This window comes from Theropithecus gelada, chromosome 2 (assembly GCF_003255815.1).
Source record: "Theropithecus gelada isolate Dixy chromosome 2, Tgel_1.0, whole genome shotgun sequence".
NCBI classification, from domain to species: Eukaryota; Metazoa; Chordata; class Mammalia; order Primates; family Cercopithecidae; genus Theropithecus; species Theropithecus gelada.
Window position 1 is genome coordinate 194,158,947 of NC_037669.1, and position 14,063 is coordinate 194,173,009.

The window sequence follows — 14,063 nt, forward strand, 5'->3', positions numbered from 1 at the left end:
TTATGATCATTTGACTCCTTGAAGGAATAAAAAAAGTGTGATAAAGCTTTTCGATTTTTACAAAGTCTGGAAAATTACTCAGGGAAAAGATGAAAACCTAGCCTTATTCCAAGGGTGGATAATTTAGACTTTGAGGGAATACACTAACACTGTCCAAGAAGGGACAGGCATTGCTAGGAGTTTATTTTATAGCCCAGTCTGCTTCTGATATCTGCAGGAAGCCACCAAAAGCAGCCTTAGGCTTCCAGACTCCCGTGGATCAGATTTTAGACTTGGATTCTGCAGTTTTCCATCACAGGAATAGGGCAGAGAAAACATAAAATAAAGCAAATCCCCCAAGAGGCCCAGCTTCTAGCTGCAGCCTTGTGCTCTCCACCATTTCAGAGGCAGCCCCTTAACCCCTGGCCCTCGCAGAGGAAGTGAGAAGGTAAAAGTCCCAGTCCGTGCCTCTGGGCCACTGTACCTTGGATATCAATCAATGTGCCTTCTGTAAGAAGGTCGGCCACTGCCGCAGGAAATGTACTGTGCTTCCAAGGGAGCCATCATCAGAGCCCAGCAGACTCAAAAGTGGTAGGGCCTGATACTTCCTACCTCTGCTCCCATTGGACTATTAGCTATCGAGAGATGGAGGAGCCTCAGGTGACTCTTGAAGTGGCAGGTAGGAGCATTAACTTCTTATTAGGTGTGAGAGCAGATGACTCTGTCCTGATTCAATACAAGGGGCTCCTGTCTTCTCATGATGGCCAAGCCCCAAAACACTGCTTTTTGCATCTTCTAAGTTGCCTTCCAGGGGCTCTCGGTTTCTCATCTGCCTTTTTAGTACTGTCTGAATACCTGACCTCTTACTGGGGAGAGGTTTATTGACTCAGACCAAGTGATGGTCACCCTCACAGATCATAAAGCATAGAAAGTGTTACTTTCGTTCCTGACCCCTCAGGGGAAAAAAAAGTTAAGAATGAGCTGTCACATTTACCACCTGAGGTGTTGTCTCAAGTAAATCTTGAGGTTTGGGCCACACAGGCTCTGGGAAACGCACTAAACCCCTCCCCCATTCAAATCTAACTTGAGCCTCGTGCTCCTCACCCTCGAGGATTTATTTTTTATGTCTCAAAAATAAATAAACCATCAGATCCCATGAGGCTTATTCACAGTCACAAGAACAGCATGGGAAAGACCCATCCCCCGATTCGATTACCTCCCACTGGGTCCCTCCGACGATATATGGGAATGATGGGAGCTACAATTCAAAATAAGATTTGACTGTGGACACAGCCAAAGCACATCACAGGTTATGAAACAAATTTATTTAGGAGGCCAGATTTAAGAGAGATGAATCCCTTGACCATCCCAAGGAAGAATGGTTAACGGAGGCAAGTTGTTTTATGCATCAGGAAAACAGGAGGGCTAGATATGCTATTATCAGTCAGCACAAGAGAATCGAGGCACAAGCCTTGCTGGCCTCTACTTCAGCTCAAAAAGCTGAGTTAATTGAACTTACTAGGCCCCTGCAGTTGGGAAAGGATTTGAAAGTTAAATACTTTACCTTTAACTTCTTGACAATACATTTTAGGGCGAGAAGCATGAGGGGAAATTCAACCCCTTGTTCCCAAATTCTTGCCTATGAGTTACCAAGGCCATGAGAGTCTCCTTACAATACTTGCACATCACCAGATGAAAAGCCTAATGGCATGAGTTACTAAGGCCATGAGAATCTCTTTACGATACTGACATGTTGGCCGCTTCCAAATTCTTGCTGTGTGAGTTACTAAGGCCATGAGAGTCTCCTTACAATACTCACATGTTACCAGATGAAAAACCTAATGGCAAGTACAGATTTGTCAGAAACCTTAGAGCATTAATAAATGCAGTTGTCTCCATACACCTCATTGTCCCCAGTACTTACCAAGTCCCAGGGGATGCAAGCTGGTTTACACTCTTAAGTCTGAAAGACACATTTTTCTGCCTCTCAATGCATCCAGATTCATAATATGTTTGCCTTTGAATGACTCATCCAGATACGCATTCAGCCTCAAAATTAACCTGGACAGTCATCTCTGAAGGGTTCTGGGATAGCCCCCACTTATTTGAAAATGCTCTAGCTAAGGACTTAAGAGATCTACAGTTGGAAAGAGACACAATTATTAGTATGTAGGTGACTTGCTCATTGCTAGCCCAACTAAGTAAGACTCACATTATAACACTGTTAAGTTGGTAAATTTCCTGGGAACTCACAGATACAGGGTATCACCATACAGTGCTCAGATTTTGACTCAAAGACTTAAATATTTGGAATCTATCTTAACGTCTAGAACTGATCAACATCCCTAGAAGATAAAAAAGTTATTTTAGTCATCCAAGGATCCCAGTCCAACAAATGACTGTGGGCTTTTTTAGGAGATAGCTGGGTACTGCTGATTATGGGTGCCCAGATTTGGACATGTAGCCAAGCCTTTATATAATATACTAAAGGGAAAGATTTACAGCTCCTAGAATGTCATTAGAACTGCAAACAAACCTTCAATACTCTCAAGGAGAAATTGGGCTCTGCTGCAGCTGTGGGAGTCCCCAGGTTGGATGAACCATTTTTTATCTATGTGGCCAAAAAGCAAGTCATAGGCCTTGGTAATCTTGTCCCAAAACTGGGGGACATTCCAAGGCCAGTAGCCTAATTTTCTAAGCAGATAGACCAGGAGGCCTCAGGGTGGCCTCGATGTCTTAGAGCTATTGCTGCAACCACTTTTCTAGTAGGCAAAGCTAATAAACTAACATTAGAACAGCACCTACAGGTTTTTGACCCCACAACAAGGGACGGTGGTCCTAGAAGCTAATGGGCACCAGTGGATAATAGGAGAATATTTATGAAAGTATCAGGCCTTATTGCTAGACACTTCAGACACAACCCTTAAAGCCTGCCAAACCATAAACCCAGCTACCTATCTGCCAGAGTCCACAGGTGCTGCTAGCCTTCCTGGCATACAGGTTGTATTAATCTGTTCTCATGCTGCTAATAAAGACATATCTGAGGCTGGGTAATTCATAAAGAAAAGAGGTTTAGTTGACTCACAGTTGCACATGGTCAGGGAGGCCTCACACTCATGGCAGAAGGCAAATGAGGAGCAAAGTCACATCTCTTACACGGCAGCAGGGAAAGGAGCTTGTGTAGGGAAACTCCCCTTTATAAAACCATCAGCTGTAATCCCAGCACTTTGGGAGGCCAAGGCAGTGGATGACCTGAGGTGAGGAGATCGAGGCCAACATGGTGAAACCCCGTATATACTAAAAGTACAAAAATTAGACAGGCATGATGGTGGGCGCCTGTAATCCCAGCTACTTGGGAGGCTGAGACAGGAGAATCACTTGAACCCAGGAGTCAGAGGTTGCAGTCAGCCGAGATCATGCTACTGCACTCCAGCCTGAGCAATGGAGCAAGACTACGTCTCAAAAATAAATAAATAAATAAACCATCCGATCTCATGAGGCTTATTCACTGTCACAAGAACAGCATGGGAAAGACCCATCCCCTGATTCGATTACCTCCCACTGGGTCCCTCCCACGATATATGGGAATGATGGGAGCTACAATTCAAGATAAGATTTGACTGGGGACACAGCCAAAGCATGTCACAGGTTATGAAACAAATTTATTCTAGCAGGCCAGACTTAAGAGAGATGAATCCCTTGATCATCCCAAGGAAGAGTGGTTAACAGAGGCAAGTTGTTTTATGCATCAAGAAAACAGGAGGGCTAGATATACCATTATTAGTCAGCACAAGAGAGTCAAGGCACAAGCCTTGCTGGCCTCTACGTCAGCTCAAAAAGGTGAGTTAATTGAACTTACCAGGCCCCTGCAGTTGGGAAAGGATTTAAAAGTTAACATTTACACTGATTCCAAGTATGATTTTTTAGTGCTTCATGCTTAGGCTGCAGTTTGGAATGGGTGGGAATCCTGACCCCCAAGGGCTTTTCCATACAACATCATTCAGATTTTGAGCTTGTTAGAATGCTGCTTTGCTGCCAAAAAGTGACTATAATTAATTTGCAGAGGACATCAAAAGAGAGACCGACCATGTAAAAGGAAATGCCCTTGTAGATGCCACAGCCAAGGCCCCTACACTGAAAGGGCCAATGAAGCTTATGCGCGTGCTGGTCAGCATACATAGAACTGGGCCAGAATACTCTGAAGAACAAAAATGGGCCAGGGATTGCATTTCAGTCCAGGGCCCCTCTGGCTGACTGAAGGATGGTAATAAATTACTAATGCCAAGTATCAATCACAGGAATATAATTCAGCACTTTCATGATTCTTTTCACCCTAGAAGAGATTATTTGTTTCTGTTAATGTCTCATTTGTTTATGGGGTAAATCTTTTCAAGACAGTAAAACAGGTGACTCAGCACTGAGAGCTTTGTGCCTGACATGACCCAAACAGCCAGCAATTTTCTCCTTCTCCAGTTAAACCTGTTCAAAATGAGGAACCTATCCAGGTGAGAACTGGCAACTCTAATTTACTCAGATGCCTTTCTGCAGGAGATTCAAATATTTGCTAATGATACCTTCACTGATACCTTCACTGGTTAGATCGAGGCATTCCCCACCCCACCTGAAAAATGTTTGCCAGAAGAAATAACTCCTCAGTTTCGGAAATCTAAAAGCCTGCAAAGTGACAAGGGCCCACCTTTCACAGCAGGTGTATCCCAACACCTATCCTCAGCTTGAAGAATCCAATATGACCTTCACTCTGCGTGGAGACCGTGGTCCTCTGGAAAGGTGAAAGGGCTAATCCTACTCTAAAGAAGACTCTAGCTAAATCAGAGGCCTGACTATCTCTAACACCCATAGCTTACTGCAGGTTTGAACTGCTCCAAAGTAAAGCTTATAATGAAGTCCTGTTGAGTTAACATGCGGAAGGCCTTTCCTAACCACAGATCTCCTAATAGATGAAAAGACTCATCGATTACAAAAATATGTCCTCAATCTAGGACAGGTGCAAGCCACTCTGTGAGTATGGAAACAAGAGTCCTCCCCTCCCACATGGGAGGAAAATTCAGTTTCGGGTCAGCTAGAAATTGAGTCTTAGTAAAGACGTGGGAGGAAGTTCTCCAGCTGACCAGCTTTCCCCAACGTGGAAAGGACCACAGCAGGGACACCTGAGCTCCCCAACAGACGTTCAACGCCAAGGGATGCACAGGTGGGTACACCTGTGTGGAAGTCAAGCTGCTGCTTATTCTGGGAGCCCAATCCGAGGCTGGGGGAGGTGGGCGCGGGGCTATTTCAGCGTTGGCAGAGGGCGGGCTGGGTCACTGCGCATCTGCTCCTCCTCCTCGCGTTTCTCCTGCCGCCCTGATCCCGCCTTAGCCATGAGGGAGATCGTGCTCACGCAGGCCGGGCAGTGCGGGAACCAGATCGGCGCCAAGGTTGGCAGCCGGGGCTCTGAGGGCCCAGCTCGGGCCTGCGGGTGGCCAGGGAAGATGTTAGCAGTGGCGGGGGCAGGGGCGGGTCCCTGCCGGGGACGCGGTGGGACTGGGCGGCTGGCGAGGCGGCCGGGGTGGACCCAGGGACACGGCGGCCTAGGGATGGGGGTGCGGATGAGGGTGGGGGTGGGAGAGGGGCTGGGGCGCCCCCGTGACTGGCCCTGGCCTGTCCGGCCCCTCCCGTCTCGCAGTTCTGGGAGGTGATCTCTGACGAACACGCCATCGACTCCGCGGGCACCTACCGCGGGGACAGCCGCCTGCAGCTGGAGCGCATCGACGTGTACTACAACGAGGCCTGCGGTGAGACCCCGACCTTCCCCACCGCCCTCCTGGGAACGCGGCCCTCCCCTGGCTCATGGCCTCCCGCCCCTCTCAGGTGGCAGGTACGTGCCCCGCGCTGTGCTGGTGGATCTGGAGCCGGGCACCCTGGACTCTGTGCGCTCGGGGCCCTTCAGGCAGATCTTCAGGCCGGACAGCTTCATCTTTGGTGAGCTGTGGGGGAGGACTGGGGGGAGGTTCCTTAGCCGCTCAAAATCTAGGAGTTCCCCAAGGTCATGGCCGTGGGAGCCGTGGATCCAGGGCCCCTGAACACCCTCCTATCCTCCCAGTCGCTCCATCCGCCTCCTAAAGGGGCTTTGGGAGGAAGGCAGGTGTCTCCTCAAGGTGAAGAGCTACTGATGTCAACTCCCTGCAGGGAGCTGAGCTGGGGCTGTGGCTACTGCCTTCCCAGAAAATGGGCAGGAGCCACCTGCAGCGAGGTCGGTCAGCCTGTCTCAGGTTTGACTCCTGACTTAATTTCTAACAGGGAGGCTGCTGTCCTGTAACTCTGGGGGAGGGGTTTCATTTGCTCCACCTGTAGGGAGAACGAGGCGCTCACCTCACATGACACTTGGCCCTTTTTGCACTATGATGACCACTGATGACCGTATACCTGGCCATCGAGTGATGGGCTGTACTGTCTTACAGGTCAGAGTGGGGCCGGAAACAACTGGGCCAGGGGGCACTACACAGAAGGCGCGGAGCTGATGGAGTCAGTGATGGATGTTGTCAGAAAGGAGGCTGAGAGCTGTGACTGCCTGCAGGGTTTCCAGCTGACCCACTCCCTGGGTGGGGGGACGGGGTCTGGGATGGGTACCCTTCTGCTCAGTAAGATCCGGGAGGAGTACCCAGACAGGATCATAAACACATTCAGCATCCTGCCCTCGCCCAGGGTGTCAGACACGGTGGTGGAGCCCTACAACGCCACCCTCTCGGTCCACCAGCTCATAGAAAATGCAGACGAGACCTTCTGTATAGACAACGAAGCGTTATACGACATCTGTTCCAGGACCCTGAAACTGCCCACGCCCACCTACGGTGACCTGAACCACCTGGTGTCTGCCACCATGAGCGGGGTCACCACGTGCCTGCGCTTCCCAGGCCAGCTGAATGCTGACCTGCGGAAGCTGGCCGTGAACATGGTCCCGTTTCCCCGGCTGCATTTCTTCATGCCCGGCTTTGCCCCCCTGACCAGCCGGGGCAGCCAGCAGTACCGGGCCCTGACGGTGGCTGAGCTGACGCAGCAGATGTTTGATGCCAGGAATATGATGGCAGCTTGTGACCCCCGTCATGGCCGCTACCTAACGGCGGCTGCCATTTTCAGGGGTCGCATGCCCATGAGGGAGGTGGATGAACAAATGTTCAACATTCAAAATAAGAACAGCAGCTATTTCGCTGACTGGCTCCCCCACAACGTCAAAACAGCCGTCTGTGACATCCCGCCCCGGGGGCTAAAAATGTCAGCCACCTTCATTGGGAACAACACGGCCGTCCAGGAGCTCTTCAAGCGTGTCTCTGAGCAGTTTACAGCAATGTTCCGGCGCAAGGCCTTCCTCCATTGGTATACGGGCGAGGGGATGGATGAGATGGAATTTACGGAGGCGGAGAGCAACATAAACGACCTGGTTTCTGAGTATCAACAGTATCAGGATGCCACAGCCGAGGAGGAGGAGTTTGAGGAATATGCTGAGGAGGAGGAGGAGAGGCCTAGAACTTTCCTTTTCTAGGTAAAGGGGGGAAGCAGTGTGGATTCTTTACTGTGTTCTGACTGCCATGTGTCACTACGCACTTGTTCGTGTCTTCACCTCTCCTCCTGCTGCATTTTAAAGCATTTTTATAGTATATGATTTTGCCTAATAAAGTATTCTCATAGCATCTGGCTTCACCTCCAACTTCTATCTGTGGGCCCCCCTCCAACTGCAGCTGCCAGATTTGCATGGTTGTCCTGCAAGGCTGAAGCTATCTGGGTTTGTCACGTGCCCAGGAACAAGCATTCCCGTGGCTCCAGGAGGGGTCGGCAGGGGCTGTGGACATGGCAGGCAGGCTTCACATGAACCTGGGGATGCCCTGGGCCTTGGGGCTATGTGGTGGAAAACCTGTTCTGAAGGCAAGCCTTGGCTTATCCCATGTTCCAGACTTCTAGGGGACCAGCTGGCCCTATTTCTGGAGCCCTAAAAGTGGTCAGTGACCCTGGTGGGCAATGTCCCCAAAGTCCCATCTGAGGGTAGGAATGTGGTCAGGCAGCTGGCTCTGAACCAGCAATGAAGGGTGGGCAAGTAGGACCCCAGCCACTCCATCACCATGACGGCCTGGGTGTGTTTGTGTGGCCTCATTCTCTTGAGGTGGGCGTGGGATATCTGGCAGGGACTAGTGGGCAGAAATCAAACCCGGCATATACTCACATGCACTGACCCCTATGAAGAAGGGGATTAGGTTCTGGGGGCCATAGATGGTGGTTGCTGGGCCTGTGTGCTCGGGGCAGTCTCTCCAGAGGCACAGATGGGGTTTCTGAACAGGACCTGGGGAGACGGGCAGGTGCTCACAATGCTGCTTCCCCCAGCTGGCAGCCAGTGAGAAAAAAGCCCGAGTGGAGGTCGGACCTGCCCAGTCTGGAGGGCTGATGCTCTCTGGAAAGGTGGCTAATGCGTAGTGTCTGTGTCTCCCTGTCCCCCTCCAAAACTTCAGGGCAAAAATAACCCAATTTGTCAGGATGAGACTGGTGAGGGTGGCACCTTTGCGGATAGGCCCTTTAGCCTACAGAGTCTCCTTCCCAGGCTTCTCTGGGAGCCTGGACTTCAAAGCCTGCTTTGGGGAAGCTGTCAAATAAGATGTGTGTGTGAGCTGGGTGCCGGGCAGCATGCACGGACGGTGCTCCTCTACCTGGCTTTTGTAGAACTTGTCCACGGCCTGTGTGATGGTCTCTTGGTAATTCCCACCCCCACCCCCATCACACAGATAAGATGAAGCCAGCATGGCCTGGGGGTGGGCAGATGTTCAGGTTCTACCCCAGATCCCCTGGGCATACCCACCTGCCTCCGACATGTCAGGGAAACAGGTGAGGCCCCTTTTCTCTGAATGTTGGCAATGGTCTATTGCAGCCAAATGGGAACGGGCAGGCAGGAGAGTGCCTCATCTCGAAAGAAGTGGCTCCTGGAAGCAGCTGGGAGGGGGCAGAGGTCCCTCATACTCCCCCAACCTGCTCTTGGAGCAGGAAAAGGGGCCTCTGTGACAGCCCTGCTCAGTGGCTCTCACTCTGAGGGGTGTCCTTGCCCAACCCAGGTGTGCACCCATCTGAGATGGCCTTGCATGGACCTGGTTGGGAAGGTTCAGTTGCAGCAACAACTGGAACCTGCCCACACCTAGTGTCTCCACTCATGCGTGGGGCTAGATGCTCCTCTCTCCTGTAGTGGTACAGCCAGAGTGGCAGAGGGGGAAAGTCACTGCTGCAGTTCCCACGTGGGTCTGAGTGGGAGTCAGCCTGGGTGCCCATGTATTTCCCAATTACCTGGTTCCATCTGGGGGCTTCATGGACAGGAGTGTGCTTTTCCAGGCCTCTTTTCCACATGCCAGCTATAGGCCCAGGTTTCCCAAGTTTCTGGAGCCCCTCTTCCAGCCTGGCAAGCATGGCGGGTTGTAGGGGAAGGACATCAAGCCTACAGGCAGCAGAACCTGTCTGGGTATGTTCTCTACCCCTGGAGGCCCCTGGTTGTTTACCTCTTGGGGTGAGAGTCAGCTTAGGATCTCAACATTCTTGAAGGACTTCAGAACTGTACAGACAGAGGCTCAGGAGGCAGCAGGGGCTGGGACTGGCAGCTAACCAGTGTAGTGGGGGTTGTAGGGCTCAGTTTGGTCTTGCAGGGAATTCAGGGAGGCTTGGATTCGCTGAAGCTATAGATGAGCTTGGGCTCCGATATGGAAACAGCATGGAGCCGGGGCCCTTCTGCACTCTGGAATCTGAGTAGTTGCACCCTGGTGCACCCACAGGTGTTCCCCACCTGGAGCACAGCTGTGGATAGAAGCCGGGAAAGCTGTGGAGGGAAGAGGAGGAGGAGGGAGTCTCAGGGCAGCCCCAGCAGCCAGGCAGGGCCTCTGCAAGTGAGACGCAGATCCAGCCTGTTGGCCACTTAGCAGCTGCTTGGCCGGTTGCAAACCACCTGACCTCTGTTCACCAGTAAATGGGGGTTACAGAAGCACTTTCCTTCTGGGACTTCTGAAGCTTGAAGAGCAGCACACATCATGTGCTGAGAAAGTGCGGAACTCAGGCAAGCTTCTCCAAGAGGACCTCATCAGAATAGCATCCAACCTGTACAGGACACCATCAAATCCCCCCATTCCTCATTCCAACCAAAGAAATCAACCTGTACAGGACACCATCAAATCTCCCCATCCCTCATTCCAACCGAAGAAACCAACCTGTACAGGACACCATCAAATCTCCCCATCCCTCATTCCAGCCGAAGAAACCAACCTGTACAGGACACCATCAAATCTCCCCATCCCTCGTTCCAGCCGAAGAAACCAACCTGTACAGGACACCATTGAATCTCCCCATCCCTCGTTCCAGCCGAAGAAACCAACCTGTACAGGACACCATCGAATCTCCCCATCCCTCATTCCAACTGAAGAAAAGGGAGTCTCTGTCCTAGGGGAGTGAGCACAGGCCTATCTATGCAGTGGGCACACGGCCCAGGTTGGGGGAAGGCCCTTGGATACATGCTGGTTTCACCAGCTGTCTGTGGGTTGGGTTTGGTCTGGACCCCTGTACCCCAGGAGGCTGGTAGCCCCCTGCATGGGACAGGACTGGGAGGTGGGTGGGATGGCCGAGCTTTGAGGGAAGCCATTATTTGACGTCATGGGAAGTGGTGCAGGTGGTTGTTGGTGGCTCAGTTTTGCAGGACCTGGGTGATCACCCAAGGAGTGAAAATTGCCTTTTTATGAGAAATTGCCAAAATTGATGCGAGCTCATCAGTTGAAAAGGTGAGTAATGTGGACAGGCGGCTTCACCTGCCCGTTCCCCACAAGTAACTGGTGTTCAGAGGTGAATTTGGTTCCTTCCCAGCCTTTCCCCTTTGCATGTAGCTGTGTGCACATACTTTTGTGTGTACACACACGTTCCCTGGAGGGGTTACTTTTATTTTTTTATTTGGGGGGATAGCTAGTGAGGCAGCCGGACACTCGCTTATCTTGTCTTTTAAGCATAGGGTCCTCTATGGAGTGGGCATCGGGGACTTTCTAGCGGGCCTCTGCCAGCTGTTTGTCTGCCCCAGTTTCTGCCCTTCACAGACATGCTGGCCACCTGGTGTGACATTCAGTGGCCTTGTTTGCAGCTAGTATGATGAGACAAGTGGATCAGGTACGTTATAAAACTGAGAAAGCACACAACGTGCAGAGGGAAAGGAATAATGACCATGTGTGTACTGCTCTGCTACAGTCCATGTCACGTGACTGAGATGACAAACATGTTTTCACCTAACATTTGGGCCCTGAGACAGGGCATTTATGTTTTACTTTTTATTTATAACAGAGTTAGAAGAAATACTACCAGGCTTTCTTTTCTGTTTTCCCCAACTCCCACTTTACCCCTCAAGTTCACCTACCTCAGAGAGAAAGCGGAGCTTGCCTGGTTAATGAGAGCCTGAAATGATTTCAGCCAGGTCACTGTGTAAAGGTCATACTGCTTCTGTCTCCTTGTGCGTCACTTGCTCAGCTCAAGTATTTCGTAGCTCCCTGTATACACTTAGCTGTGTTACCCTCCTAGCCTGCTTTCTTGGTTTGATACATGCCTAAGAGCATATGGGAGCACTTAAGATCTAGGGTCATGGGAGGACTGTTCTGCCACCCAGCTCATCTCTCCAGCTCAGCCTGCATCCATGCCTTCCTCCATCTGATTCCAGAGTAGGGGATGGGAGGTCTCACACTGACCTCAAGTTTATGGACTTTTTCCACCTCTGCTTTCCCATATCTACAACTTTTTACACCTCTGCTTTATCCATATCTACAACTTCTTTATCATCCTAAACTGAAACACCATACCCATAAATAAGTCTTTGACGAGAAGACTGATGCATTTTATTCCATAAAAATTAAAAATTTATAGGCAAGAAAAATGCCTCAAAGTCAAAAGTCAACAGACTGGGGAAATAGATCTGCAACATACATGACAGACAAAAAGCTAATTTGGGATATATATATATATATGTATATATATCTTAAATTATTAAAAGACCAACAACCAAATTGAAAAATGGACAAGGGATGTAAAGAAACAGTTCAAAGAAACATGTAGATTTTAAAATATTTGCTAATTTTTTTTACTGTGGTAAAATATGTAAAACAGAAAATTTAAGTACATTAAGTACAAATACATTGTTGTGCAACTATCACCACTATCCATTCCAAACCTGTCATCACCCCAAAGTGAAACTCTATCCACCGAACAATAGCTCCCCTTTCCCTTTCCCCCATCCCCTGGAAACCACATCCTACTCTCTGTGTCTGTGAATTCAACTGCTCTAGGTATACTATAAAAGTGGAAAGCATAGAGTATTTGCATTTTTTGGTGTTAATCTTTTCAAGGTTTATGTTGTAGCATTATTAGAATGCCTTTCCTTTTTAAGGCTGAATAATATATCATTGTGTGTATTGATCATATTTGCTTATCCATTCATCTGTACATGGACATTTGGGCTTTTTCTACCCTTTGGCTCTTGTGAATGCTGGTATAAATATGGGTGTGCAAATTCCCACTTTCGGTTTCTTGGCGTATATACCCAGATGTGGAATTACTGGATCATGTGGTGATTACTGTTTTCCACAGTGGCTGTGGCATCTTACTTTCCCCCAGCAGTGTGCAGGAGTACTGACTTCTCCACATCCAGCATTTGCTGTTTTCTGGGGCTTTGTTGTTTTGGTTTGCTGCTGGTGGTTTTTTTGATGGCAGCTACACTTACATGTGTCAGTTGGTATTGCGTTGTGGTTTGGATTTACATTTTTCTCATGATTAGTGATGCTGTGCAGTTTATACTGTGCTTACTGGTCATTTATCTATCTTCTTTAAAGAAATGTGTATTTAAAATCTTTGCGCATGTTTAAATTGGATTGTTTTGTTGTTGTTGCTGAGGTCTTTATATAGCCTGGTTATTACTTATCAAATATATAATGTGTGAATATTTTCTTTCCCTCCATGAATTTTCAACCTATTGATTGCATCTTCAGATACATAAAAGCTTTTCACTTTGATGAAGTTCTTTTCATGTATTTTTGTTGTTGTTGTGTGTGCTTTCACTGTCATATCCAAGAAATTATTGCCAGATTCTACATTATGAAACATTTTTCATGTGTTTTCTTCTAAGGGTTTTATAGTTTTAGCTCTTACAATTAGATGTTTGGTCCATTTTAAATTAAGTTTTTTATATGATGTAAAATAAGGGTCCAGCTTTATTGGTTTCCATGTAAATACTCATTTTTAACACCATTTAAAAATATACTGTCCTTTCCCCCATTGAATAGTTTTGACTCCCTTGTTAAAAATCATGACCATATTTTTTGGTTCTTTTTTTCTATTGCATTGGTCTTTATGTCTGTCTCTATGCTGGTACAACATCGTTTTGGGCACTGAAGCATTACAGTAAGTTTGAAACCAGGAGGTGTTAGTTCTCTAACTTTGTTAGTTTTTAAGATTGATTTGGCTACTTGGGGTTTTTTGAGATTTCATCTGAATTTTAGAATAGAATTTTCTATTTTTTCAAATATTAGAATTTTTATAGTGATTTTATTGAATCCGTAGGTGACTACAGATAACAATGGCATCTTGACAAGATTTTGTCTTCCAATCCATAAACATATGATGTCTTTTCATTTATTTGTCATTTTTAATACTTTTCTGCAATGTTTATAGGTTTTGCTATGCAGGTTTTTCATTTCCTTGGTTAAGCTAGTTTCTAAGTATTTTATTTTTTTGACGCTATCATAAATGATACTGTTGTTTTGATTTCTTCTTCAGATAGTTTGTTATTGTAGAAATACAACTGATTTTTGTGTGTTGATTTTGTATCCTGTAGTTTTGCTGAATGTTATTTATTGCATCTGATAGTTTATCTCACAGAAACTAAAAGATTTTTAATATATAAGATTATGTCATTTGTGAACAGAAAATTTTACTTTTTAAAATATCAGAATATCTTTTATTATTTTACTTGCCTTATTGTTTTAGCTAACTAGAACGTTCAGTACTATATTAAGTAAAAGTAGTAAAAGCAGGCATCCTTGTTTTTG

At 47.8% G+C, this 14,063-nt stretch overlaps 1 pseudogene; it reads left to right on the top strand.

Moving 5' to 3' along the window:
- The first annotated feature begins 5,357 nt into the window (after positions 1 to 5,357).
- Positions 5,358 to 7,224, top strand: LOC112618688 (annotated as a pseudogene).
- Positions 7,225 to 14,063: the final 6,839 nt, after the last annotated feature.